The 24179-nt window shown below is 40.2% G+C and overlaps 1 protein-coding gene across 14 annotated transcripts in view; it reads right to left on the minus strand.

The window, feature by feature from the left end:
* Positions 1-24179, minus strand: part of ZMIZ1 (zinc finger MIZ-type containing 1) — a 486685-nt gene that overhangs the window by 322200 nt on the left and 140306 nt on the right. For all 14 annotated transcript variants that reach the window (XM_039547295.1, XM_039547296.1, XM_039547307.1 and 11 more), the window contains one exon: positions 4507-4586. The gene's annotated coding sequence lies outside the window, so the exon portion shown is untranslated. The remainder of the gene's footprint in view (positions 1-4506; positions 4587-24179) is intronic.

The following is a 24179-nucleotide window of genomic DNA, read 5'->3' on the forward strand; positions in this document are numbered from 1 at the left end:
TTTACCTGCCGCATCCACAGGTTTGGCCGATCGCAGCTCCCGCTGACTGCGGTTCGCTACTCCAGGCCAATGGGGGCTGTGGGAAGCAGCACAGGTCGAGGGATGTGCTGCCCGCCGCCCTCATTGGCCTGGAGCAGCAAACCACGGCCAGTGGGAGCTGTGATTGGCTGAACCTGCGGACGCGCCAGGTAAACAAACCGACTTGGCCCACCGGGGTGCTTACCCTGGCGGGCCGCGGGCCAAAGGTTGCCGATCCCTGATGTACATGTTTATTTGGGTCTCTTTTTTGATCACTGACGTTATCACATGATCCCTTAACACTTAAGGCTCGCCTTAACAATTCAACTCATCCAATAATGCATGCTGCAGGAAGACCTAGTAAGACCCTATTCGCCGAGGTAGAATTATAAGAGGTAAAGCTGTGTGTACTTCCATTTGGTCTTGGGGAAAATAATGGAAGAAAAGACGAATAGCGTGTGACCTCCATTTCAAGTTCCAAAACCCAGAACTGCTGTTACTTCCCACCCACACCTGCTACAGCCTTGAGACCCATGGTTTGGTACATTTACTTCTCCCTAGACAGGTTACTGGCTCCTGCCTTTCCTTTCATGTAATATTTTCCTTCTATGAGCCTTGCTTTTTTTTTTTTTCCTTTATCTCTTCCATTCCTTTCCTCCCTCACAGCTCCTACTTCTTCTTGTCCTTTGCTACTCTCCTCCTTTCTTTGTCATCCATTATTGTCCTGGGGTTTTATTGTTTTCTCACCTGCCAACCGGAAGATTGCGTCTCCTCCTCTTCCCCATGTAAGGTTCTTCTCCACTCAGTATCCTTTACTCCCTTCTGTCAGACTTTCCCAACAGACCCTGGACACAAGTCACAGGAGTTCAATGCTAATAGCTGAGACAGAAAGGTGGCACCTGGTGTGATCAGTATCCCAGAGTTTACTGGAACAGGAAAATATTCCGGTTTCAATAAAGCCACTGAGACTGCATTTGCAGACCAAGATAGTCTCATTCAATAGGAATATCCATTCACAAGACGAACTGCTGAAGAAAAGCTTAAAAGAGAAGAATGGTTTGTGGTTAATGAGCTGGTCTGGGATGCAGGAGTTCTGGGCTCAATTTTAGACTCACCAATTTTAGACTCTTTGACCTCATGCAAATCACTTAATCTCTCCTTGCCTCAGTTCCACAACCATGACATAAGGGTAATACTATTTCTTTTCTCTGCCCTTTCTCTGTCTTGTCTCTTTCAAGTGTATGATCTCCAAGACAAGGACTGAGTCTTACTATGTGTAGCGTCTAGCACAAGGTGTCCCAGACCTCTGCTGGGGCCTCTAGAAGTTACCATATTCAAATTTAAAGGAGCATGTCAAAAGCATTTTTTGTTCATGAAAAATGGCCTTCCATTTTTAAAGGTGAGTATTTTCACAGAATTGTTCAAAATTTTCTAATTTCAATGAAAACCTGAAAAAGTTAGGTTTTTATAAATTAATTTTTTTCCAAACAAAAAAAACTCTGACAATTTCAGCAATATTTTTAACCAAGTTTTTTCATTTCTTTCCATTTTTCATTGATTATACTTACCATTGTCCAAACAGCATTAATGAGAGATTAAAATAAGACGGAGAGTTTTTCAGAGAAGTCCAGAGAACTCCTTTTTAACAGGAGGAAGATTACTTCCTCTACAAGAAGCCGGTGTTTGCTGTTCTCGGGGCCAATGGTTCTTCCCTGGCTAAATGCATCTACAGTATGAAATTTTGCAATGCTGTTTCAACACAGTCCTTGAGAACAGGTATATATTTTTGAAGTTTAAACAAGGCCACGGTGTCATATTGTGCAATTGCAATGGGACTGGTATGTTCGCCTCTAATGTCATCACTCATCACTAATCTCACTCATGCATAAAGCTATATCGATATGGCTATAAAGCTTCCACTAACCAGTCACTCGAGTGGAATGGCCCCATCCTGTCCAAGATTGAGGCCCTCACACTTCATCCTCTAGCCCGGTCTGGATTGGTTTTTTACAGAGTCTCAGAAGGAATGTGTGCTTTTCTTACAATGAGAAAGAGCAGGTTTGCATAATCTTAACTGCAGGATCCCAGGAGCCAGAACTAATTCAAAGCTCTCCTAATTTGAGTTGGGGATTCTACACTGTGACAGCAAGACTTAGGGAATGGCTCTTCTCTCTAACCTTGTTTGAGTGATCATCTTTTGTTTCCATTACTCCAGTTTGCAAGATGACAGCTATCAAGACAGATTCCAGAATGCCTTTTAAAATGACACATGTCAAAAGGAACTGTTAAGAGCATCTAAACAGAAGGGTTTGCGTTAATATTTAGCTTGCCAAGAATCACATTTCAATAACAACTGATTTATTCTCTCACACATGTGCAACAACAAAAACATTGCCTGACATTGTTTTTCTGATTTTTCTTTAATTAAAAACATACACTTTAAGACACACTCGCACAGTTTATAACAGAAACCCTCATCATTTGAGCTCTTAGCACTCTCAGATTGTAATGTCCTTGTGCTGGCAAAAAATAAAAAAAGCTGCTCTTTCTGTGAAGCCTCCGGAAATACCATAGCAAACATTCCTGCTCTACAGCAGTGAAACCATGTGATCTGAAGGCACAGCCAGGAACTTCTTTCCTCTGAGTTTCTTCATGGAATGGAAAAAGGAAATTTTTCCTTTGAAGCCAGAATCCATGGCCAGGACAGCATAAAACAAGGTTGTTTTTAAAGATTATTTGGCTGAATTCTCTAACCCATGGCTGGACACATCATATGATTTTGCACTGAAAGGGTCAAGTCTTTAGACATATATTCAGATGTAGGGCACAAACCCAAACGAACCTTTCAGGACACTGCTACAAAAATATTCCCAGGGTATTCTAAAGCAAGGTTTTAGCATTCTTGTTCTGCACTATTCTATTTCTTGATATAAATAATTAAGAGGTCTTTCCCTCCAGTGAAGACTTGGTTAATTGCTCTCTTTTTCAATTTTTGGTCTTCCCTTTTTTCAGTTTGGTTTTTGTTAGTACTGTTAATGAATGGATTTGTCCATGCAAGTTCTGCTAAGTGTGATCAAAGATGATTAAAAGCATAAACCTGAATAATAGCCTTCCATTTTTATCAGTATTTGTAAGTAATCATTCATGATGAAGGGGGAAGTGGCGGGTCATACAATGCTAGTTCTAAACCAGTGAATATTTGTTTTCTTGATTTAAAAGAAAAAAACACACAAAAAGGAAGGCAGCACTGCAGTAAAAAAAAATACAGCAAATGGCAGGCACACACCACTAACTGGTTCTAGTGGCCATGTCAGAAATGTTTCTTATTATCGGAGGCAAAACTGGGATGGCATTTTCTGCTGGAAGCAAGATTTACACTATACCCTCCCCCCACACATACACACCCCACGTATAAATATTGGTCAAACAGTTTTTTCTCATTTGGTTCTTGAAATACGCAGTGGGTAGGAGCAGGAGGCATTTGGAGGTGAGGCTGGAAAGAAACATTGATGAAGAAATGCTTCAGGTCAATCGTCTGCACCTCACCAAGATGTATAATTGAAATGCTGGGGAGCAATATTGGTAGTAATAGATAAGGGAAGTCTATTCGCACATTAATGTCAATCCCTCTCAACATTGGCTCTCAAATTATGATCCTTGGACCATGGGCTGGTGAGCTGCAGAAAGCTGGATGGTCACATGGTACTAACACCTCTTCCTTATTTCCAGCTGCTAATTTGCATTAAAAACAACTGAAAATACATTAAACATTTCCCTAAAGTCACTTCCCCACTTATGCTGTGCCATGTAGACATTCTTGAGAGTTGAAGTGGAAATGGTCCACATGATAGCAAGTGAGAGGGCAGTTGATTTATAAGACAAAACGTGAACCACACTGCAAAAACACTTGAAACCCACTAAGGTACTCTGGAACTATGCCAAAGGCAGAGATGCAACAACCTATCATCTTATGTATTTTAAATACTATAAAAAATAGATTGAACCAAACAAAGAGTAGAACAAGTTTGAAGGAAATGTCTAAATATGACAAAAACAAATAAACAAAAGAATACTTGTTGTGTACTTTTCATTCCTCACTACACCTAGATATAAATACTAAACACTACTTCATTGAAACTACTGTTTAATTTCTACTAAGGGACTGCTAGTTTGTTTTATTATAAGTGCATGTTTACTGGGAGCATGCAGAACATACTATTTTACAGCTGGAAAGGCCAGTACAAGCGTCATTTGTTTGTACTGTATATTAGAATCAACAGAATTAAACCAAGGTAGCCAATGAATGTTTATACCGAGGGCTTTGCTAGCAGTGTTTTGTCATTGTCATCAATTGAACTACTTCTCAAAAGAGCTGATGAACCTTGATAGCAACCAGATGAGTGGTTAAAGCATAATCCATGATGCACTGGCTAGAAAAGACAAGAGGCCCATATGTATTTTACCAGCTCAGAATAAAAATCTTCCTACCTGAGTTCCACAAGTGCCTTCTTCCTCTCAGGAGCTGATGACTATTTCCTCAGTGCCTTCAAATAACACGATCCATTTTCCTACAATGAAATATAGATGTGTTACTCACACATCCTCATCGGTACAATGCAGCAGCATTTAAGCTGCAAGAGCAGATCTGCAAAAACTCATGGAACTTTAAAAGTTCTAAAAAGCAAGATGTGGGGGGAAAGGATTAAGATTTGGGACCCCAGGTTCTATAACCAGCAATTCCACTGATTCATTGTGAGACTAAGGTGAACCACTTCATCAGTTTGAACCTCAAAGTTTGCTCATCTGTAAAATGAAGATGGGAAGCTGATAGCGAATTCTACTAAAGTGAGTATCCAGATTTATTAATTGAAGAAAAGTAAATATTTTTTCTTCAATTAAATGCCATGCTGAACTCTCTTTCATTTTCTTTATGGAGAGTCTTTGCTGAATGTTATGAACTGTCATTTTAAAAAAACACAACCACCACCCGGAACTTTGCTTAGGTGGAGGAGACAAAATACCACAAAACACCACCCTGTCTGAAGCAAAACAAAGCAAATTTACAGATTACTTTGGCACGGCCCCTTGACTTCTAGGAAATGCTGTTTAAATCCTAAAAGAAATACTGTAAGGCGGGGGGTGGGGGGGAAAACAGTGGAAAGTTTACTGGCAGCACGGTGTTACATGCTGTCTCAGCAATCAAGCAGGGTATCCTTATAGGCTTCTGTTAATAGGCACTAAAACTCAGAATACTGGGCAGAAAAATGAAGAACGTTCACACACAAATACGGTTTGTAATCCTTTTTATTCATTTTCAACTAACTTTTACACAAGGATTTTTTGTTTACAAGAACATTCATGAAAAGCCAGCCTTCCGAAGCAGAAAATATCCCACGTGATTTCAGTGCCCAGTCCATCAGCAACCGCTAATGATCAATTATCAGGAGTTGAAGCCAGATAGTTAGGGAACAACTCAGACACCGCAAAATACTCACATTCAGGGTTAGATGATAAATGTAGAATAATGAAAAAATGTAAGTTAAAATTACTTCCTATTTGGATTGCAGGAGCATTTAGTTTGTTAATAGATAATTCACAAAACGTAAAAAAGCTAAAAATTAAATTGTTTGCTAAGAACAGCATCCTCAACTGAAATAAGTATATTGGCATAAAGCCACAATCTGCCTCAGAAACTGATTTGGCTGGATTATTTGTCCAGGTGAAAAATAACCATTTTAGGAAGCCTGCATTTTGGCAGACACTATCGGTGAAAAATTGATCTTTATGTCTCCTGAAAATAATCTCTTTAAAACTCCATTATGTATTTGTTCTCTTCCACAAATTCCTTCCCTCTCCCCCCACAATTTTAACTTCTTTCTACTAGATGTTAAACTTTTGTTTCACCCAGCAGAGGAGTCAGGAGTCCTGGGTTCTATTCAGGTTCTGCCACTGACACACTATGTGATTCTGGGTAAGTCACTTCACTGGTCCTCAGTTTTCCCACCTGTAAAATGGGAATGATGATACTAATCTTCCTTTTTAAAGTGCTTTCAGATCTATGGCTGAAAAGTATTATGCAACAGTTGATCATCATTATTATTAATGATCCCACATTATGGATTCTCCATTGCTTTTTTAAAAAACTGGCCCAAACGCATCTCTTCCGCGCTGTCCATATCCTATACCTCCGCTGACACTCGCTATCACCAACCCATTGATTCAGTATCCCAAACTTCTCTCTGTCCTTCTGTCCCTTTCCTGTAAGTACTGCACGTGCAGTGAGGCAGTTATATAAGCAGTGCACCATGAAGAGGAATTGTGTTATACGAACATGGACAATCTCGCCCAACAAAGCTTCCAGTTTGCATATCAACATTGTCAGTGCAATCATGGCTTGGAGAAGACAGTGCATGTCTGCTGCTCCTGCAGAGCCAGCAGAGAGAGCACAAGAACCAGTTTGTGGGACCCAAAGGAGTCATTTTTTTAAAATAAAGTTTCTTGGCTATGAAATGCTCGATCATTAAAATCCAAGGCACTTGGTATTAGATTATTTCTAGTACCAAAGACATGTGTGGTGCATTACAAGTTATAAAAGACTAAAATCTCTGCTCTGAGGCAATGGCACTCTAAGATCAATAAGTGAAAAGACAACCAACACATTACATACAGACTAAGAACATTGTGGGGGTGATGGAGAGACAACAGTGTTGTCTGCCAACTCTTGTGATTTTATCACGAGTCTGACAATATTTGGTGTTTTTCTTTAAGCCTCAGCTCCTGGAATCCTGTGATTACATGAAAATCTGTTTCCGTTTTAAAAGAAAGGCAGCTGTCCAATTTCTAGCTCCCAGCATTGTGCAGAAAAGTTCAGAAACGTGACTCAAGTGCACACCCCAAAGACTCGAAAAACAAAAGACAAATAAAAAGAACCCAAAACATGGGGTGAGGTGGCAGCGCATGGTTTTATAAGTATAATGACTTTTAAGCCAATAATAATTTTGGGCGCCTGATTCATGGTTTTTGAACACTTGGGGTTGGTAATTAGCAATTCTGCAAGAGTAAACAAAGGGAAAGGAAAATATAGCTTGAGATTGTGCAGGACACACACAGAGCAAATCATGCACGATGGCCAGTTTAACATATTTCTCATTTAAATGCATCTCCTCGGTGGCTTATTGTCAGGCCTTATGGAGCAGGGTTTTTTTAAGGGAGGATTAGAACAAAGCCTGTTCCAAGCACAAAAGGGCAGCAAGGAAGAAGGTCTGAAGGCAAGAGTGGGAGCAGGATACACAGGGAGCTCTTAAACAGGAGGGGCTTGTGCAGGGGGAAGAAGAAAGAGGTGAGCAGAGAGAAATAAGCAGTGATTTAGCCGGAGAAGTGCTGAGCAAAAGCTTGGAAGGCTGAGGGAAGCCAGTGTAAGGGTACAAATAGGGAAGTGACATGATCCAGTGTTGGATCTTAAAATCTGCAACCACTAAGGCTGCTCACAAGAAAAGAAGGCTTTCCCTTCCTTCTCACATACACTGGCCCGACATCACAGCTACCAGCCTTTTGACACAGGACGGTCAAGACTTCTTTTCAGAGCCAAGCAACTCTGCTCTGTGGTCATCTGGAGAGGTCACTGCTGAGAAACACAAGATATTCCTCCTCAGCCGGAAAACAATCACATTGCGTCCCCTTGAGCTCCCAACTCCATTGGCCCAAGGAAAAAGAAGAGAAGTTGTGACCAGGAGTCAAACCCCCATCTCTTGAAAGACTGTATAAAAAACTAAAAGCAAAACCCAGGGAAAGTGAAAGCAGGAGAGACCAAACAAGTGAACCCCTGGTAAACCAAATGGCCTCAGTTAGCCCCCGAACCTGCAAAAACTTACACATGTGCCTTAAGCACATAACCACAGTCTCACTGAGGCCTAAATTACGGTGGGTGCAACTAAAAATTTCATTCTGGTTTTAGAGTTATTACCTATTCCACTAATATTCTCATTAAAATGGATGATAACTTTCAAGTCAGGAATACCCCTAATACCAGAATGAACAGTTTAGTGTGCTAGAAGCTTTGCATCCTCCTTCATAAACACCGTATCCAGTATTATAATTGTATCCTACAGGGGAAGCATTCAACAGACACGCTTCCTAAATAAGATTGTTAACTCACAAGTGTACTATACTATTCAGGAAAACAAACAAACGTAAAAAATAGTGTGTTTAAACATCAAATATAACCTTCATTATGCAGCCAGTGTTATAAGTTAGTTAACTGAGCCCTCTATAGGCTTGCAAAGTTTTTGCAATGTTATTGCTCCAAAATTTGGTGTAGCAATTTATATTCAGCATCATTTAAACTCTCTACATATTTTTTAGGCCCCTACAGAGCTCCCACCAAAAAAAGGGGCAGTGTCTGCTAGTTTTGTAGTGAAGAAAAGCCTAAGAACTAGTGGTACAGATTTTAAGTGCCATATTGCTAAAGAAATAATGGATATAGATCAAAGAGCCCTGTCACAGCATAGATGTAATAAGACCATTTATTTGATTTAACTAATCTCGTTAACTCTTCTTTCAAAATGCACACGGGTGCTTCCCTGTATAGCAGCACATCATCAGTCTGTGCTCTCTCTAAAGAACAAACACTGCTCCCTTTGTGTATCCCCCTGTACAACACCTTAAAAAGAGGACAGGCTTAGATAACCCCACATATCAGTCAAAAGAACTGGCTGGCTGCACGGGGCCACAGTCTGTTTCTTTCCCTGTAGTTGTGGACAGACCCCTGCTGCATGCTTGTGAGCATCAGGGAGCAGCCTGTTTTCCCTGAGCTCCCACTGAGGGCAGTGACGGCTCTATATCCATTATTTCTTTACTAGTATGCCCCTCCTCCCAGCAGAGGGCTGGTGCCCTAAAGGCATAAATGAACCCTTCGTCAACAGCCATGTGCTACATAATTTCTCTTCCAACAGCAGCACAGGGTTCTGTAGGTGCAGATTACACAATGAGGCAGTGATTATGAAGCTGCCTTAGGTGTACACTTGGGTGGCTTATCCATGCTATCAAATTTGCACTGTATTATGTTCACACTGTAACATGTTGCTTAAAAACAGCTTACTATGTACTTTTCTCCTAAATGACTACAACCGATTGACTAGTGGGTGCAGTACCAAGAGATTACAGCTGGTCAAGAAAGGATTTTTTTCCCCTGTAAAAAACTGATCAATTTTTTAATTTTGTCAACATTGTCAGGTTTAAAACTGGAAAAATTTGGGTTTTCAATGGCTGGGTGGTGGGCAGTTTTGTTCCATTTTCAACCAGCTCTGTACAAGATGTTTCACGTATGTACAGAAGTTTATACATTAGATTGTATTATTTGAGAGAGAGCATCTAATCACAAACTGGACTGGACTGCATATACGCTTAACTTTGCAACTTCCAGACTTAAGTGCCTAACAGTGCAACCTTAACATTCTGTTACTTTCTTAGGAAAGCGTATAAATCCTCAGACTTCTCCATGTGTCTTATGTGGCCAGGTACCTCCCAGAAATGGAAGTAGCCTCCTCTAGCCCATCAAAATACGCAGACTACTTTGCTGCATACAGCCACTCCTAGCCTGTTCTGCAAAGATCCCCATATTAGAGAGGCAGGCTTTTCAAATCTGTTCCCTGACCCTCTGCTTTTTGAGGACCTGGAGGCCAGTGATCTAAGACCATGACCCATGCAACCTGGCTTTGCAGTTCAGTCAGATCAAAATGCCATGTACAGATTACCCCTCCACGAACCACCAACCTGAAAGGGCTTCCACTAGGGTGACCAGACAGCAAATGTGAATAATCGGGATGGGGGTGAGGGTAATAGGAACCTATATAAGAAAAAGACCCCAAAATCGGGACTGTTCCTATAAAATCGGGACATCTGGTCACCCTAGCTACCACCCGGTCAGGTGCAGTGCATGTGGAGCACCATTTGTGTGGAGAGCACTCTAATACTGACTCACGAGCATCAGACAGTGGTCACTACTAGACCGGGTTCAGCATTTTTCAATGGCATAGATCTGAGAAACAAAGAGAGACATCCGAGAATAGCTGACAACATGGTGGTTAGGGCACTCGTGGGATATGGGAGACCCAGGTTCAAGTCCCTGCTGAGAACCAGGAAGAACAAGAACTTGCATTTGTTTCCCCCACGTCCAAGGGGAGTGCCTTCATCACTGGGCTATTGGCTTCTCTCTCTCTCTCAAAAAAAATTATTTTGTTTATAGAAAGGTCTCAGTTGCATATAGAACAGGGAAATTTCGGAAATTCTGTGAAAATTTTCACAGGGTGGCAAAAATGTTTCCTATCCATCTCTAGTCATTATGAATCTTGGCTGGAGCTGAACCACTGAGATGAGAGAGCCTGCTTTGTATCCTGTTACCAGGAACACCAGCCATCCAGCTCCACCGCAAGCGTTCTTAGTCTATTTCATATTTCTAATTTAACAGAATCCTCCTCCCCCCTCCCCCCAGCTGTAGCTAAACACACAAACTATCACTCTCTTAGCAGAGCAATAGAAGTGGTCTGTAGGCACAAAGGTTCTGCTTCTGTCATTATTAGAGCATCAGATTCTTCTTTACGTATGGCCACTTGCCCGCTGAACACATTTGCAGAGTAGCAGAAGTAACTGATTTTTCTGGTGCATGTGTTGGATACCAAAAAACCTGTAGGCAGAAAGGGGTCTCTTAAAACTACACTTAAAGCAAAGACTAATGATGTAGATGAATCACCAGGTAGTTCAGCAGCTATTACGGCTAAGAGAAAAGGTCTGAGCAGGATAACAAGGATAGAAATCAGTATTCATGAACAAGACTTATATACAAGACCAAAATACCGGGAGGCAGTAGGGAGGAGAGAAAATGTCTCAGGTTCTCCTAAAGTAGATTATTGCCGCATCCAGCAATGAGCCTCCCACCCAAATGTGTGCTATAAACTTAATTCTCAAATGACAGTATCGCTACTGGGTGTGTAAACACTGAGACAAGATTAGACATGCTTGTTTTTAACCATTCATTTCTCTCTCCAGTGAAACCCTAACAGCATAACTTTGCTATCAAAATTATTACCCTTCAGAATATATGTTTTTAGCTTTCTACATAGCAATTATGTCTTAGTGGGTTATTAATGTAAAGTGGCAAAAAAAATCCAAAATGTTTCAAGGAGGACAAATTTACTTGGTGAGAGTCCAGACACAATCAATCATGCACAATTCGTAGGATGATTCTGTAATCTGGACAGAAACTGAGTTGACACTAAAGCCATTTTAATTGTGGATTAAATGAAATTTAAAGATATAAAACACCAACATCTAATGAATTTAAGACTTTATTTGCTGGGTCTAGTAAATCTATCATTGTAGTCCTGGCCACACATGGGTACATTTTTAAAGAGAATTGTTTGCCTCTGGGATCTCCACTCAAGGACTATAGAGCAAAACAGTGTGGACTCTCCAAAGAGTTTAATATATAAGTGCAGTTAGCCAATGTGTTTTATTATAGCTGACTGAAAGAGAAGTATATTTCATTAAAACTATTGAAAAAAAGAAACATGTTTTTTCAGAAATGACTGAAATAAATGATTTTTCATTTTTTTTAAAACAACTTGCTCATCAATGGAAAAATTTGCTTCATTTTGGTCAGGAAAAAACTCTCCAACTCTTAAGGGAGAATGGGGGAGAGGGGAGAACTGGAGGGAAGGGGTACAATAATGAGAGAAAACAAGAAACTAAACCAAAAAGGAAACTAAGTGTTTTGGAAAACTGCCAAATTTTCCATCAAAAAAATGAAACTGAAAAAAAATCAAAATATTTTCACAAAACATTGCTATTTTGGTTACATTGAATTTTTCAGCAATTTGTGCATGTGGGGAAATACTTCAGCCAGCACGAGGGTTTTAGTTTTGCATCAGATAAGAACAGGATTCTTTATTTAGGTGAATTATTTATCTGGAATTTATTTGAAGGACCAAAAGGTCCTGTTTTAGTTAAGTCTCTCTCAAATAACGATATGAGGAGGTTTCGTCATTTTGAAGAAAGTTTAAACTCCTTCATTCTTGAAAAGAAAAGAAAAGAAAAGAAAAGAAAAGAAAAGAAAAGAAAAGAATGCTCCAGGTGGTAAGCTAGAGGCCTGCATTAGCGAAAACAAGGCCTACCTGCCAGAAGAAAATCATAATTCTGATAACTCAATTTTGTCACCAACCAATATAGATCATTAAAAGTCTACATATCATACACTAACCTCTCTGGTTAGCAGATATGTAAAAGCCTTGAGATATCAAACTGTATCCTAAAGCTGAGTATTTAACACAAGAACATCCAAACATTGCTCACATGTATACAGGCACAGCCAAGACCTTTTCCTTCTCGTTTTTCTGTGTGGCATCTGCAACTTTGGCTCACCACAACAGAAAGTATTCTAAGTTACAATACTGTATCCATTTCCTTCTGTCACTGTACAAAGCTGCAGCATCACAACTTAAAGGAGATACAAGCACATTATCTACTTTGATTCTACAGTTCCAAGCCCTTTATGCTGGATTAATGTCACTTAAATCCAGCACTGAAGAAAACAACTAGTCACACAACCACGCCTCAGAGGAAAAACCTTCATATACAGGGGTTTGTTGGTGAGAAGCAGAAGGCTTGAGGGCTTTTTTTCCCCACTGCCTTCCAATTTGTTCAGTTACAACAGATGATCGTCAAGAGCTCTCCTCACTGATTAACTCAAATAAGCAGTTATTCAAGTACCCCCAAACCGGTAGCCCTAGATCTTGATTTTCTGATCTTTGGAGATCTTTGGATTTGAAGAGCTTTAGACTAGGATCCAGGGCCTGCACTCATGACAAACCCTGTCAGCAGGCCCACGCTGAAATTCGAAACCATCAACAACACAGAGAAGGAGTTAAAAGCAGAAAACATTGCAAAATTTGTGTCCAATATGCAGAACTGACTTGAAAGACAATCTGAAGTTAGCCTCAGGATCTTTGAGGTTTAAAAATTTTATTAAGATGATGTTAAAACTACAGGCTCTTCCCTAAACTCTGCCATTGATGAAGATGGCAAAATTCAGTTAAAGTGCTGTGGCATTTAAGGGGAAAAGCTACCTCCTTGCACCCCACTACTCACACCCACCTAAACAGTTCATCTGTATCACTGTCTATTCCCCCCACAACAAAAAGGGTCTGATCCTGAAAAGTGATGAGAATTTGTCACTCTCATTAAAGTCCATGGAAGTTGCTAGTCCTTAGGACCCCTCAGATCAGCGGCTCTGGCAGTAGAAGATACAGCTCAGCTAAGGTATATTTCCATAGAATGAATACTCCCTATTCAGGGGATTCCTCCCCACCCCCACTCCCTGAGCAAACAAACATATAAGGGGGGTTGGGAGGGATAAGTGAGAGAAAGGAAACAAGCAAAACAAGACCCAAGCATTAAATATTTACATAAGAATGAAATGTTTCATTAATTACATACAGAATCAATTTGCAGCTATTTTCCTTAAATTTCTCAGTCAAACCCACAGATTTGCAGCACTTTGAACTGCGCTGCACCAGTAATTGTGGATGAATATTTTAAATCAGTCTTGAATCACTGTATTGCATTCACGAAATGAACTAATAAGTTGCTCATGTGTGGACTACTAATGTCTTTTTTCTTTCCTAAACAGATGGAGTGCAGCCCTGAAATCAGTTGCATTTGCTATTGGGAATCTTCAGGAAGAGACTTATAAAGAGATTCTTAATTTTTCTGTTTTATTAAAAAAACACAACTCGCTAGCCTGTGTTAAAAAAGGAAATTATAAAAGATTAAGAAAAGCTCAAACAATTTGCAAAGATAGGACACAAGTTTTAGAGTGATATAATTCATCAGAACATTGCAATCTTCAGAGAGAGGCAATTGTGAAATACGATTATAATCTTATCTAAGGGACGGACATTATTGCCAACTATTGCATATATATTACAATATTTCTATTTATAGTCAGATAGTTAAAATGACATACACTGGCACACCAGTTTCCCAAATCTGACAGATATGTTCTAAGCAGTTTACCAAAAGAACAGGATAGTTAATTGTGACTATTTTTGAGGTGGTTTCAGAAATAATAATCTAAATCCCCAAATTTAAAGCAACTGTAAAATTCTCCATAGATTAACCTCCCATTCTTAACAAGAATTAGGATATCCACCCATGCTCCACAGTCATTAAATGTAGTGTGAACAATACAAGAAAACTTAAGGAATGCTTTGCTCCCCTCTTTGCAAACACAGTCTTAACTGTGATGCAAAATAATACAGTAGAAAAAACAGCATATGACCCTCTGCATAATTAATGCCACTTCTATTGACTTGATACATTATGCAGGATATTAAGCTCCAAAAAGGAACTTCCTTTAAAATAAGGGACAGGTGAATACCCTTACATCACCTGTAGAAGGGTGATATTTGCTTTTTTTCACTAGGTGTCTATATAATGCTCTCAAAACAAACACACAGGGGGCCAGATCCTGCCCAGTGATAGGGAAGTTTTGAGCCAGGCCCTCATTCAAAGATGCCGCCTAAACCCATCAGACCTGAACCCTTGAAAAGACACACATACACACACCCCTGTGAAAAGATGTGGGGTTTTTTTTAGTGATACAGAGCCATCCAGTAGCAGCTCCCATATTACAAACCATCCCCCATCACTACTACCTCCCTAGCAACCAGAATAGGAGATGAAGGCAAGTGTCCCTCTACCTGGATAATCTGTAGGTGCTGTAAGAAGCCATTGTAGATTAGGAGAGCCTTTGGACTGCTCTAATTTATACCAGGGGTTAGACCATATTTACTCGCCCTTCTCCAAAGCTGTGCTGACTGCTCCTTGATTGCATCTCAGGATCCAGACCAGGATCTCAGTTTCTCTCTCTCTCCAATGGAAAATTATTAAAAACTTAAACTCAATACACACACCATGTTGTGTGAAGCCTACATGTGTTTTGCAAATCCAGAGGGGCAGCCTGAATACCTCCAGTGCTCTCAGCCCCAAAGTTCACTAGAAACTTTTGAATTCAGTTATATCTTTATTTTCACACTGGGTTAGCAAACCTCATTTTCAAGAGAGGGTTATAAACCCTAAATTTAGAGTTTAAACCAAGTCAACAGTATCTTTTTAACAAGATGAAGATAGGTGCAATCCCTGTATTTATTGGACATCACTAAATCTGTGTGCTTTGTGGCTTACAGATCACTGGGTTTTCATGACCAATCTAAATCAATCTAATATTTATTTCACTAAGTGATCATAAGGCTCAAGTGTTACTTAGTAACCAAGAACTCAAGGATAGAGATACCAATCTCCCATCTGTCTTTTGTTTTTTCTATAAAACAAACTGACGACCCATCTTAACCACTGTAACAAGTACATTATTCTTGAGCACCGAGGAAATCAAAACTAAAGTGAGAGTGTAAAAGTTGAGACAAGTCCTGTTAACTTGGCCAAGCTTTAAAGAAGGTACCTCGTCGTTTAAAAGTTACTGCATATCCTTTCACTGCTGAATTAAACTAAGACTGCTGTCTCAGTTGCATTAAATTATTAGCTAATTAGCCCTGACTAAGGACAACAGAGTGTTTGTGCTGGCAAGCTGTGAAAAGAACACTTCAGCAAAGAAGATCAATGGCATTTTTGTCTGGCTCACAATAAGAAAACTGCTGGCCCGGGTTATGAGTTTAAGCCATCTTTCATTTGGCAGACAAGACAGCCCTAGTGACAGATCAATACAGTAACTTTATGATAGGCTGCTGCTCCTGCAGATGGCAGAATCATAAACAGGCATCATTTTTAAAGCCATGAGCAGTGTATTACTTGGACAAAAACTACCTGACCTTTGGTAATCCTTACATTTTTTTTTCCTTTTTACGTAGCAAAGAGATAAAACTAGTATGATTTGTATCCAACGCAGCTCAGTGATGTCCCTCCAAGATCAGATGTCCTTTGGGGGGTAGCAGTGGTGTGAGGAAGTCAACCTTTTTGGTTGTGTGCGTGTGTCTTGCCCCTGAGTTATTTGATCTGATCTGGGGTCACTGACGGATCTCTTTATTCGTCTATTTTTAAAATATTATCAAGGTTTCCCACAGTGCAGAGGGGCACTCTTTCATTGTTGTTTAGTCAAAATTTGACTAAAGAAATTTTCACATGGTCATTTTATTCTTCACCGCTCCATAAGTACGAAGCATTTGTATGTCAGTTATTGCTGCACATCAATATTGGGGTTTTACTAGGTATGTTGCTGCTTTTTCAAAAAGATGACTGAAAACAAAAGAAGGAATTCATAATTCTATTGCATAAATGATTAGCTCTGAAACCAGACAGATAGAACATAAACGATAAGACTTAAATAAACTCTGTAGGTCAGATTTTCAGCTGGTACAAAGTGCTGTCATTCCACTGAGGTCAATGGCGCTACAACCATTTACACAAATTGATCATCTGGCTTTTTGTTGATAGTAAGTTTTTTACCGTAAGTATGGCGTCAGCACAGAATATAGTAAATAAACCCTACATACAGATGGATTTCCTTTGCCTCCATTCCCGGGACTGTCTTCTTTTAATAACAGAAGCATCTGCCCAAGAGGGAAATGTTCAAAAAAAGCACACAGGCACTGTACTTTTTGGTCTCTGCAAGCGATTACCATTAGCCTCAATACAAGGGGGGGGGAGGGAAGCTATTAATGAGCACGATGCAATAATTGAGCTGGCTGCTTCTTCACATATGGCACTGTGGTGCAAACTGAGCCAATTCTATACTGCATCCTGGGCACCTGAAAATGAATTATTAATTTGATCACTTATTTTACCTCAAACCTGAGAGAAAACAGCACTGTTTTCCCCTAGATAAAATTACTTAATGATCATCTATTAAACTGTTAACTTTATGAAAACATTGGAGAGATAAGGCACTGTTTTTCTAAAAATAACGCTGGTGGCTAAGTCACCCAAAACTCTACTTAGCCCAAAAACTAAAACATCAAGGTCTTCTGTAAAACATTACAGGGATCAGGTTTCATTAAGGCCGGGACACCCCATATTTAACGTATTTCAAAAACAAATCTAATTTCATTACGCTAAAGGGAGGGGGGAAAAGGTTTGAACAAAGTTTCACGTTTATAATCTCACTTCTTTGCAGTCTAAATTTTCCATGGTGCTGTCAGAGTGCACAAGGGTTCTTTATACCCTGCTGCAATTAGACATTCTGGCTGCCAAGCCTGCCAACCACCGACATTTGGTTTCAACCCAGAGACTCTGCCAGTCTACCGCAAAATTACTGACACATGACATTGAACTGGCACAAACACACAAAACTGTGGCCCAGAATGCCGGTTCACAGGACACTAAATACACTTGGACAAGATGCCTTCATGTCTCCATATAAACAAGACATTTTGAACTAGCAAGTTTTGTTTGTTTGTTTGATATACATCTTCAGATCTCTCAGAATCTAGGTTTTTGTATGTAACTGGTATACACATTTGAAAAAAAATATAGAATATAGCATTTAGAAATAAAGACTGATACAATGTATCAATAATACAGTTTGGCTTTGAAAAGAATAAAAATTTTCATTGCTACCAAAAAGCCTCAGATACTTAAGTCATATTGAGGCAAGAAGTGATCCTGCACTAAGCTCCAAAACCATAAACCGTTGCATCAGCCCTTCCCCATCCTTCCCAACTGACTGAAGCCTCAAGCTTAGATCTAAGAGTCACTATCCACGATCGCCAAGCTACGAATGGGGTCTGAAGGAAGGCCCAGTCATGCAGATCATACTGCTCCGAATCTCCAGGGGACCTGACTACATCAGAGGAAGCCTACTGTACTTGTCTGGAATACCATCAAGATCAGTAAATGGCAATGATGCAAAGGCATAAAGAAACCACGTGATCAAACCAAAATATGAGGATACATTGCCACTTCCTCCTACCACTCCCCTCATCATATACCCTCTGCAGGAACACCTCAGTGTTTTAGTTGTTAGGACAATGATCCATAAGCATTCAAGATCCTTTTCTTCTGAGTCATCAGTGACTTGGGAAAAGGTAATGCTATTTTTGACAAAGTGCCATTCCCTCTCCCCTTTTCCCACTTGATCCTTCCTAAATAGATTATAACCATTGACTTTAATATTCCACTCATGCAAATCATCCCACCAGGTTTCAGTAATACCAACTAGACTGAAACTACGCTCATAAATGAGCAATTCCAATTCCTCTTGTTTGTTACCTAGGCTCCTAGCATATAGGCAATTCAAGAATTTCTCCTCTTCATATGTTTTGGTTCCTTGATTCATTTAGTTCTCAACATCTTGATGTTGTACTGAGTGTTCATATCTTTCCTCTTTTTACCCTCCCCTTTGGTTCTTAGTTTAACCCACTCCTGACTACTGTAGCCAGCCTACTCCCAAAGAGATTGGTCGCCCTTGTATGGAGGTGGATGCCATCCAAACTATTCAACCCTTTCCCAACAGAAGATGGACCAGGGTTCTGCAAAACCAAAACCTTCCACCCTATGCCATTTACCTATCCAGCAGTTCACATCCACAATCTACCACCTTCTGTCTTCCTTTGCTTGTGGAACAGGAAGTATGTCAGAGAAGATTGCTTTGACATTCTTTTTCTTCAGCACGCTTCTGAATTCCCTGAAGCCATCTACTGTCTACGAGATATCCTGCAACACAGTGTCATTAGTGCCGATATGAACCATCACCAATGGATCCTTGCCCATCGATTTCAGAAGCCTATACCGTCTTGGAGTGACATCTCTTGTCTTGGCTCCAAGAAGGCAGCACACTGTCCTGTAATCGGCCTGTTCCTTGCAAAATGTTCTTTCAGTTCTTCTGAATACTGAATCTCCAACAAGGATTGTCTGTCTTCCTCGGACAGCTGGATAACTCTTTGCACACAAGCTTGATTTTCTTACAGATTAGTCTAACCTGTCATCCACATGTGTGCCCTGTATATCTCTTCGTTCCCTTAGACCTACTTGATCTTGAAAGGAATCTTCCATAGTTTCCATGTTGATGCCCTGGTATAGATTTGAAACTTCTGTCTGTGTGGAATTCCTCTTATTCCTCTTCTCTTTGGTAGCCTCCCACCCTCATCTGTCTCCAGCTCTGTAGAATGCCGCCATGACCCGCTGCCTCTGGTGGCGGCCATCTGCTCTTATCACTTATTTCCCTCAAAATCTCATTGAAATCAGTGCAAAGACTCCCACTGATTTCAGACCAGGCGTTTAAGTGTTCATAATATTTAAGATCTGAAACTAAACAAGAATCTCCTTCATATCAAGGAGGAGAAATAATTAGTACATTTTCTCCATTTCTTCTTTTAAAATATTGTTTCAGCATTAACTATTTAACAAAATACGTTTTAGGGAAGCTTCTCCCCTTCTTTTCAGAGCTACAAAATACTCAAAAAAAGAGATTTTTAATACATATAAAACAAGTACAAATTAAGTACACAAAACAAATAGCAGGCTAAACAGTTTAATCCTCACAAGGCAGATAAAGACCATAAATCATGGCTTTCATATGGATGAGATGTGGGTCTATTCTTTATCAGTGGAGATAAATGCTCCCCTCCTCAATCTGTAATATGTTATTCTTACATAACTACGGGGTACATTTCCAGGTCAATCTGTGGGAGATTTAGATACACAATGTTAATCCCAGGGCTGAAAACTGAAGCAACGCGAGCACATTTTCTAAGTGGCGCACAATGTTTTAGCCACAAGCAGTAACTCCCATTAAATAGGACATCATCAAGATAAAAATCATTTATTACTAACCTCCTCAGGGCCTGATCCTGCCAACATTTAAATACATATAAAACAAACGCAAATAGCATTGCCTACTAGTATATATTGGCTGGATCAGGTCGTAAATAAGGATTTTATATATTTTAAACCTTACATTCAAGTGAACATTTTTAAAAATTCTAATGACGTGTTCATCATCTGTGCTGCATTTCACTAAGACTGCACAATGACACTAATCGGATCAGTTTCTCACCAATTTCATCACCCGGTTCTCATGTTATTACGATGTTGTTCATGTCTGGTAGGAACATTTACACTAAAGTATACCTTAAATTTTCAGAAGTGACTAATGACTTTTAGTGCCCAAATTGAGACGCACTGAAGACGCCTGGCTTTCAGAAAGTACAGGGCGCAGCCTGCTTTTGAAAATCAGGCTCTTTCATGGAGTCACAAGTTGGGCACCTCAGAACTGAAACAGTCAAAACTGGTCATTTTCAGAAGTGCAGACCTATACTTCTGACATTAAAATAAATAATCTTTTATCACACAGAACCTAAATATTGGGCATGTATTTGCACAGGGATTCTGTTAATTTATATGCCACGATGAAAGCCAGATACAGCATGTGAATCAACAGGGTCCTAAACTACTTAATAACGTCACTTTAAAATGAATGAGAGTCATGCAATTAAATACACTGCACAAGTCTGAAATGATATTCTTATGTCCAATTTTCCCCCAGGCAAAGAACTAAAATAATCACCATTGTTGTTACATTTGCTGACAATGACCCTCACAAGGTGATAACATTTTGATCTCACTTGATTAAATTCTTGTTAATAGATCCTAATAGAAATACAAGTAAATCCTCTTTCTTATCACTCATTCTCATTAACTTCAGCAGTCACTGCAACTTAACCTCTCAAGGGCCTTAGAGCATACCTTGAGCGTCATTGAAGCGGAATTCGTACTGCCTTACATTCTTCATAACATTCTGAATGAATTAGGATACCTTTAAGCGAAGTGCCCCCAAGTATCCAGATAAAGTGGGGTACAGTGCTCCAGGAGGAGATAATCCTATTAATCACTGTTTGAGCACTGACAGTGTGCTCAGCACTGTACGAGAGAGAAAAAAATCCAGCCAGGCCTTCTACCAAAGAGCTTGCAATATAAATAAGACAGACTCAAGAATAGACAAGATGCACTGGGAAGCCCATAAAAGAGAATAAACAGGATTATTATTATTGATTTATTTCTTGTTGGCATCATGAAAGAACTGAGTCTTTAGGAGGGATTTAAGCAAAGCGAGGCCATAGTGGCTTGACTTATTTGGAAGCGCATTCCACGCATAGAGGTTGATGTGGACAAAAAGAACAAAGACTGCTGTGGGAAAAATGGATGAATGGAGCACCAAGACTTGCACTGCCAAAAAGAAAGACTTCTGGCAAGTACAAGTGCAATTCATTCACAGTGTCCAAGAAAGGTATTGGAGAATGAAAGAAAAGTGCAAACCACACTGAATGGTTGCTGGTTACACTTAAGCCACCCCTTAGAAAATAAGACATCCTGACATCAGAAATCAGATTGGCCCATAAATGAGACAACTGTGCTGAAATCTGGTTTAACTGCACAGGTCAGAGAAGCTCATCAGACAGCTGTTCTGCTATGTAAGTATAACAAGACACCCGCAGCTCTCTGCTCCTCTGGCGTAATTGCACAATTTTGTCCTTTGTAATAAAACTTACCACCTATACAGTGCTATAGAGACATAACTAATCCTCACAGATCCCACTGAGGGGCAGTGGATACATATGATCATCCCCATTTTACAGATGGGTAATATATGTAATAAAAAGGAACACATTCATGACTGGCATAATATGATGCAATTCAACAGACTTGTAGTCACAGCAGCACTAAACTTGGCATGAAGAGGTTGCATGATTTGTCCAGATCCAGAGAGATGTTTAGAATGTATTCCTGGCTCCCAGATCTGTGCTCAAGCCATTAGACCAGTGGTGGGCAGCTCCCATTGGCTGGGAACGGCGAACCACAGCCACTGGGAGCTGCGGGGAGCTGTGCCTGTGGATGGTCCATGTCAGCAAAATGTTTCGTGGCCTGCAATCAGATTACCCTGATGGGCCACAGGTTGCCCACCACTGCATTAGACCATGTTGCCCACCTCAAAAATACCTTTCATAAAAACAAGTCATAATGAATTGTATAAAAAGTTGTTTAGACTAAAATAAAGCTAGAACTTCGCTCATTAGTCTGACAATGGATAGAAATCTGATTCTTCCCCAGCTCCACTTATTAAAGGTCTATCCTGCAAACAATTATTTATTATTTGTTTTTGGCAGCACTCACAAAATGCTATGGTAGACGATCTCCAAGTCACAGCCTCTGACAAAGACCAACAGTAAGGGGGGAAAAAGGAAACATACAAGGGTATGTCTTCACGACCCGCCGGATCAGCAGGTAGCAATCGATTTCTCTGAGTTCTATATATCGCGTCTCATCTAGACGCAATATATCGAACCCCGAACGTGCTTCTGTCGACTCCAGAACTCCACCAACGCGAATGGCGGTACGGAGTCGACATGGGGAGCCGAGGACGTCGATCCCGCGCCGTGAGGACGGTAAGTAATTCGAGCTAAGGTACTTCGACTTCAGCTATGCTATTCACGTAGCTGAAGTTGCGTACCTTAGATCGACCCCCCCACCCTAGTGTAGACCAGACCCAAGTGACATGCAAAGGGGGTACCAGGCAACATTAGCTAATTGGTAGTGTTCTTGATACACTGTATTTCTTCACTTTTCTTTTCCTTGGTTAATGTTGAACTATACTGATTATCCCCAAATGCCCAGGACTGTGCTATGATCACCTGGTTAGTTTCTTACTGACAATGCACTGGTTCTGGATGGAGCAGAGGGTAGCTCCCTGGCAGACTAGCTTATATGGGGCATTCCATGATTGGAGCAGTATAGAAGCAGATGCAGAGGTTCTTATTAAAGCAGGGAATCATAAAAAGTACTTTGAGGCTGGCAGTGGGAAAGGGACAAAGATGGTGAAGCCAGGACTCGTCCTCAGTCATGAGCACTGTGCCTGAGAGTACGTGCGCCCAGGATTGTGCCCTTGATCTGTAAGTTCTTTTCACCATGGTGTGTGTCTTACTGTGTGCCTGTGAAGTGCTCCAAGTTTAAAGTGTTGGACAAGTGATTTTTATTATCAATAATGTTTCCTTTTCAAACCTGAACAGTCAGCATGTAAGCAGACTGTAATTTGAAAAAACAAGTTTATAATTTTTCTATTTCATGGATTTAAAAAAAAAAGCTAGCTATTTCAGTACTGGTAACCTCAAATGTTCGTGAATAATGAATCAAGCCTCATCCCAAATTTATATTATTACAAAATAATACATTTGGGCTTCTTTTTATTTGCCTTAGTTTTTGAGCCTTTAGGATGTATTGGGGTCATATTTTCAATCTTTTCTCTGCAACCAGACTGGTTAGAAACTTCAGGTTTCTTTAAATGACAGCTGATAGTCTCTTATAGTCACATGACTCCAGGAACTGGGGCTTTAAGTAAAACAAAGCATCACAAGACTCATGATAAAATCACTAGTGTTGGCAACACACCAGTCCAGCTTTATTTACCAACTGGGGGTTGGTTATTTATTGTAAAACCTTACACTGATATAGTTTTATTGCACTGTTTTTTATGATCAACAGACAACATCTGCAAAGCAGTTTTGAATCACAGCTTGAAGTTCTAGATGGATTTACATCAAGAAATTCCAGTATAATGGCTATCCCTTGCTTTCACTAAGGCAAGTCTTAGGGTACATTTACACTGTAAGTGCAGGTGCAACCCTAATGCACGTAAGTATAGCGGTGCTAGCTTTAATCTAGCTACCATCGGTAACAGTAGCAATGAAGACATAGCAGCATGGGTTAGCAACCAGAATATAAACCCACCAGGGGGTCCTGAGTATATTCTCTGGTTACTAGCCCATACTGCTACATCTTCACTGCCTGTACTTGCTAGATTAAAACTAGCATGGGTATACCTACCCGAGCTGCAATCACACCTTCACTTGCAGTGTAGACATACGCTTCACCATGTTTACTTTCAGCCCAGTGGCATTTCCTTTATCATCATCATCATCATCAACAAAGGTTTTCCACCAAATTTTAAAATGATTTGAAAGGAAGAGGAGGGAAAGAGAGTTTTGCTCCAAAAATTGAAGTGTTTCCTATTAACCACCAGTCCTCTGGGGAAAAGTGGTGGCTAGAGCTAGGATTGAAGTTCAGGATTTCGATGTTCTTGTCCCAGCACTGCCACTGGCTTGCTG

This window comes from Mauremys reevesii, linkage group 7 (genome assembly GCF_016161935.1).
Source record: "Mauremys reevesii isolate NIE-2019 linkage group 7, ASM1616193v1, whole genome shotgun sequence".
NCBI classification, from domain to species: Eukaryota; Metazoa; Chordata; order Testudines; family Geoemydidae; genus Mauremys; species Mauremys reevesii.